The following is a 5,294-nucleotide window of genomic DNA, read 5'->3' on the forward strand; positions in this document are numbered from 1 at the left end:
TTTTTTATATCTTTCCGAGATTCACTTCCAAAGAGTCTCCGAAACCCTATTCCTCCGTGTGATTAGTATAAATAGGAGCTTTCGTTCCTCATATTTCTCACGCGAGTGTCCGCCCTTCTCTTCTCCCTTTGCATTCTAGACTTCGTTCTTACTAATTGGCGCCTACGTGTTTGAACATTCGACCACGTAAGCTCGGATCCTTCCGGGTACCAGCCTCTCCGTTGCATGACCGACCAATTTGACCCACTACACAATAATCAATCTAATTAATCAACTTTGTTAAATCGTTTTCCTCTTACGAGGGCACTCTTTCATTGCATTCGCGTCGAGCATCACTAATCGATCTTCTTAGTTCTTCTCGTTCCGTCAACATGTAAGTCTGAGGGTGTATTAATCTCTCTTTTATTTATTGTATTCAATTTTCGTATCACAATTGTAAGGTTTATGTCGAAAGTACCTCATTAAAACCGATTTCTAAAACCGTCTTTAAAACCTTTTTTGCGGATTTCCAGTAGACAGACGTCGAGAAAAGACGCAAAGAATCGCTGCGCCTCTTCGAAGGAGCGCGGCACTCTTTGCGCCTCTTCGTGAGGCCGCTGCATGATCCTCGCTTCTTTTCTTCTTCTTCGTCCTCTGTAATTCGTTGTTCTTATTTGATTTCGTTTGTTTGTTCTTTAATTCTTCACATAATAGCATAATTAATTCATGTATATTATTTATCATCATTAACATGTTTAATTCATCATTGTCCCGACTTAAATCCTAAATAATCAATATTTACGGGTTTTCGCCATTAATATTCAAATCTGGGTTTTAGAAGTTCAATTTGTCCATATTGGGTTTCTGAGATTCGTCATTGATATATTTGCATCTATGTTCATATGTTCATCGTCATATCCATCATGTTTAGTCTAATTAATTGTTTAGTTTGTTTTATTCATGTTAGTTTAATTAATATCATTCATTAACATCGACCCTTCACATAATTAATCTGTCTTGTTTCCGTCTCATTCATGTTTCATTGTTTTTATGACCTCAATCATATGTAAATAATTCATCAATAACTTCCATCCGAGTCTATATTTAATCAATCCATAAAATTACCAATTAACATTAACGGTTTGCGATTAGCTCTTCATTGCCAGAACTCACCCTTGGAACAGACGCAAAGAATCGCCGCGCCTCTTCCAAAGGGCGCGAGTGCTCTTTGCGCTGTTCAGGGTGGTCTTCTCGAACTCCTTTTCTGCTTTGACATAGTTTAATTAGTTTACGTGTTAATCAATTAATAATCATATTATCACCTTCTGACTTATTCGTATTTCTTTGTTTTATTCTTTTATTTCTTTTTTTATCAAATCATCCGTTTTAGCGGTATTTTCGACATAAATCGCCTATTCCAATGTAATTAATGTAATTTTCTTTATTGTATTTCTTATTATTATTTTTTCGTATTATTTGTATGTTTCCACATGTAAATCAACCTTAAATCCTACTTCGACATCAAATTGTATGCTAATTAATTGTCAACCGACTTAGCCTAATTCTCACATGCTAGGATTAATATATGGATGTTGCATTGCATGCATATAACCGACGATATATCAAGTACGAATAAACTCCCTAATCATTAGTAGAGGCCGCTATCGAGGCGGGCGGGATTAGGTGTTCGATCAAAAGAGCTTCCTAATACGTACCCTCACCCCTTACTCCAGATCTCCGTGAGCACCCGTGTTCATTGGCATCCACGAGAGTCATTCTAGACATAGAATGCTAAGGGTAACGATTGCTTAGTGTTCATGTCACTACTTTATGTCTTGACATGACATGAGGTATTCGAACGGTTCCAATTTCCCATAAAAATTGGTGGCGACTCCTTACAAAATGCAAACGCTTGTTGTTTCCGAGCTCCCCTCGCACCAAGCGCCCCCGTGGGCGGCCCGCTGTCCACAGTTTGGCGACTCCACTGGGGAACATACACTTACGTGTAGCTAGGGTGAAACTTGAACAAGGTTAGGGAATAAGTTTGTACAAGACAATTGTCGGTTTTCATAACTCGGTCTTCCTAGACCGTTTTAAGCGGCCTTCCTTGGCCCAACCCAACCCATTCGACCAATCGTCCCGTCTAAACGGTCCTAATTCTTATTTGGGCCTAAGGATGGATAGCGATTGACGTCATCCATACCATGATGCTTACTCTTGTTTGTATCAAGGACTTTCACTACTTGAGGAAATGGACTAGGAATCGGCCTTACTCTTGTTTGGCACGAGCCTCTCCACAGACTTCGGGTTTGATGGTTCGGTATGGCAACCCACCCTTTAAACCAAAACCCTTCTAAACGCACTCAGCATCCCGTTATAATGCTTGTATAAATATGCAAAACCTTATGTGATCACCATTTCAAAAACAAATCATGACGAATTTTCAAAAAATCAAAACCCGTTTTCAATCAAGAATTTCGAAAATAGGGCCTTTAATTAGTACAAAGTCCGGTCAAAACTTTGTCCGTTTGTCAAGTCAAAATTCGGGCCACAAGCCCATTTCAAACCTCACTTCGAGTCCACTCCTACAACTACACTACAGTTGGCTAGGACGCACATTTTCAAAGACCTTGTCTTTCTTCAAAAACTCACTCAACACAAGTGGCACACACCCACTTCACGAGTCAAAACTTTTCCTCTTTTAGCAAATGTGATAGAATGGTCGATCGTGTTTTGATTCGTCGCCGGTCTCTTATCCAGTTTCAAGATGCAGGTCAAGTGATGATACGAACCTCCAGCAAATTCAAGAGAGTAATGATCGAATCCTGGCCGCGATAACCCAAATGCAACTCACTCAAGAACAAACCTATGACCGCCTTGAGCTTATCGAAGGCCGCATCTTTGATGTAGAGGGAAAGCTACCTCCCATTAAAAGTGAAGTACTAGGTTTTTCCGATGACGAGTCCAAAGATGAGAATCCTCTCATGGGGACAACTGCGGTGAGAAAAGACTCCAATACCTAGAGGAGCAATTGATGTACCTTAAGGGGGATGACATTTACCGGGAGAACAATCGTAAGTATGAAGCCGTCAATTCCAAATTGCCCACTAACTTTAGCATGACGGATATCCCTAAGTTTAAAGGACATGAGAACCCTTTGAACCACATCCGCGCCTTCAAGGACTACATGTCTATCAAAGGCATCAAACCCGAGATGTTCTTAAGGATCTTTCCTTCATCTCTTGACACCATCCCAAAGCAATGGTTCTACACTTTAGATCACAAAAAGGTCGCTACTTGGGAGGACGCCGCCATTGAGTTCTCGAAACAATACGCGGATAATGCCGAGATCCAAGTCAACATGCGCACTCTAGAGGTTCTTACCCAAAATGACAAAGAAGGATTCACCGACTTCCTAAGTAGGTGGAGGAAGACTAGTACTCAACTAGTAGAACGCCCAGATGAGGCCACTCTTGTGGAGAAGTTCGTGGACAATCTCAAGCCCATATATGCCAACCATTTGAGATATCAAAACATCAAGACTTTCAAAGATTTAACCGTGTTGGGGACACGAATTGAAGATGACATCCGCAAAGGGCTCTTGTCCAAAACGGTAGGTCGAGGATATCAAGGGTCCACAAGTCGTTCATACGGCTCTACTAGCAAGACCGACGAAGTTAACCTTCTCGAGCCATCCAAGAAAACTAGCCCACCAAGGAAGTTCACAAACCTTGGGGACACATACTCCAATGCTCTGAAAAGGCTAATGAAGCAAGGCAAACTCCAACCCATTGGACCTACTCCCGAACCCGAAAGGAAGTCCAAGTTTTGGGATGAAAATTCCTACTGTGAATACCATAGGGGCAAGGGGCACGACACAGAAAAATGCTACAAGTTGAAACATGTGCTTCAAGATATGATTGAAGATGGTCGGCTTCCAATTCCACCAGGAGGTAAGCCCAACAACACTCAGAATCCTCTTGGAGTTCTAGTGATTACAAGTGACGAATCTACCTTAGATTGCTCACATCTCATTTCTCCCACCGAAAATGAAATTCATGCAATTGAGAAAGAAAGACTCTACTCTACCATCTCCCCTACCATTTCCGACTTCATCGCATGGGCAAGGAGTGTAGATAGACAAGTGTGGGAACTAGAAAACATGGTAATGACCTTACGCGATCCCAAGGCAACGCCTAAAGAACGCGTACCATTGACCTTCTCTCAAAATGCCACTATGCAAGAAGTAGTCGCCGTGGTCGATAAGCTAGTCGATCAAATCATACAACTAGAAAGTGACATCATGAGGATGAAGGAACTAGCTGCAGTTAATGGGGTTTGGGCCGATGACGATGAGGACGAGTATCTCATCGAAAACTCCTTAGTAAAAGAGATAGTCCAAAATGGCGAAGACCAAGATGTGGATCACCTAACTCGCTCGGGCCGTCCATACCAAAATACTACTCAAAACAGTCCAACCAATGTCATCACACCAAATGACAACGAAGACGACCCCACCGATCATTTGCTCAGCGATTACAAAGAACCAAGGCTGATCTTTCGGTCTCGGCAACTAGTGGCAAGCTCATTTCCACACCGCCAAGCTTTCTACCGCAAGCTTTGGCCAAATTGAATGTGGCACATAACTCTACTCCCGAAGATGTAGTCAACTTGGTCTTCCAAGAATCACCGAAGTTAAGTAATCCTATTACTTTCTCGGACGAAGACTTGCCACCTTTTGGCGCTAGTCACAACCTTGCTCTATACATCATCATCATCGTCTAAAGAAGAATGTGCCAATGACCTTGGTAGATGATGGCTCCGCGGTCAACGTCATACCCCTCAAAACGGCATATAAACTAGGCATGAAAGAGTCGGATTGGACCCCTACAAGTCAAGGTGTACGCGCATATGACGGTACACGACGAAAAGTGGTTGGACTTGCTAGCCTAACCATAGCTACGGGACCGATCGAGCGAAAGGTCAACTTCCAAATAGTGGACATCGAAGCTTCATTCAACATACTTCTGGGAAGGCCTTGGATTCATGCTTCCAAAGCAGTAACATCCACCCTTCACCAAAAGATCAAGATCCCACTCAATGGCAAAGTTGTGACAATCACTTCGTCGCCTATCAAGGCAATAATCGAGAAACTTGATCAAGCAATCAAGTCTGGCGGATCCCATATACGAACTTGGGGGCTTCCAAAGTGTAAGTGTCATAGAAAGCGAGTTGGCACCCTTGTACTACAATCCCTACTCTAACTTGGTGGTCAATCACATACTCAAAAATCAGGGATACTTCCCTGGAATGCC

The sequence above is a fragment of the Silene latifolia genome, chromosome 9, assembly GCF_048544455.1.
Source record: "Silene latifolia isolate original U9 population chromosome 9, ASM4854445v1, whole genome shotgun sequence".
Lineage (NCBI taxonomy): Eukaryota > Viridiplantae > Streptophyta > Magnoliopsida > Caryophyllales > Caryophyllaceae > Silene > Silene latifolia.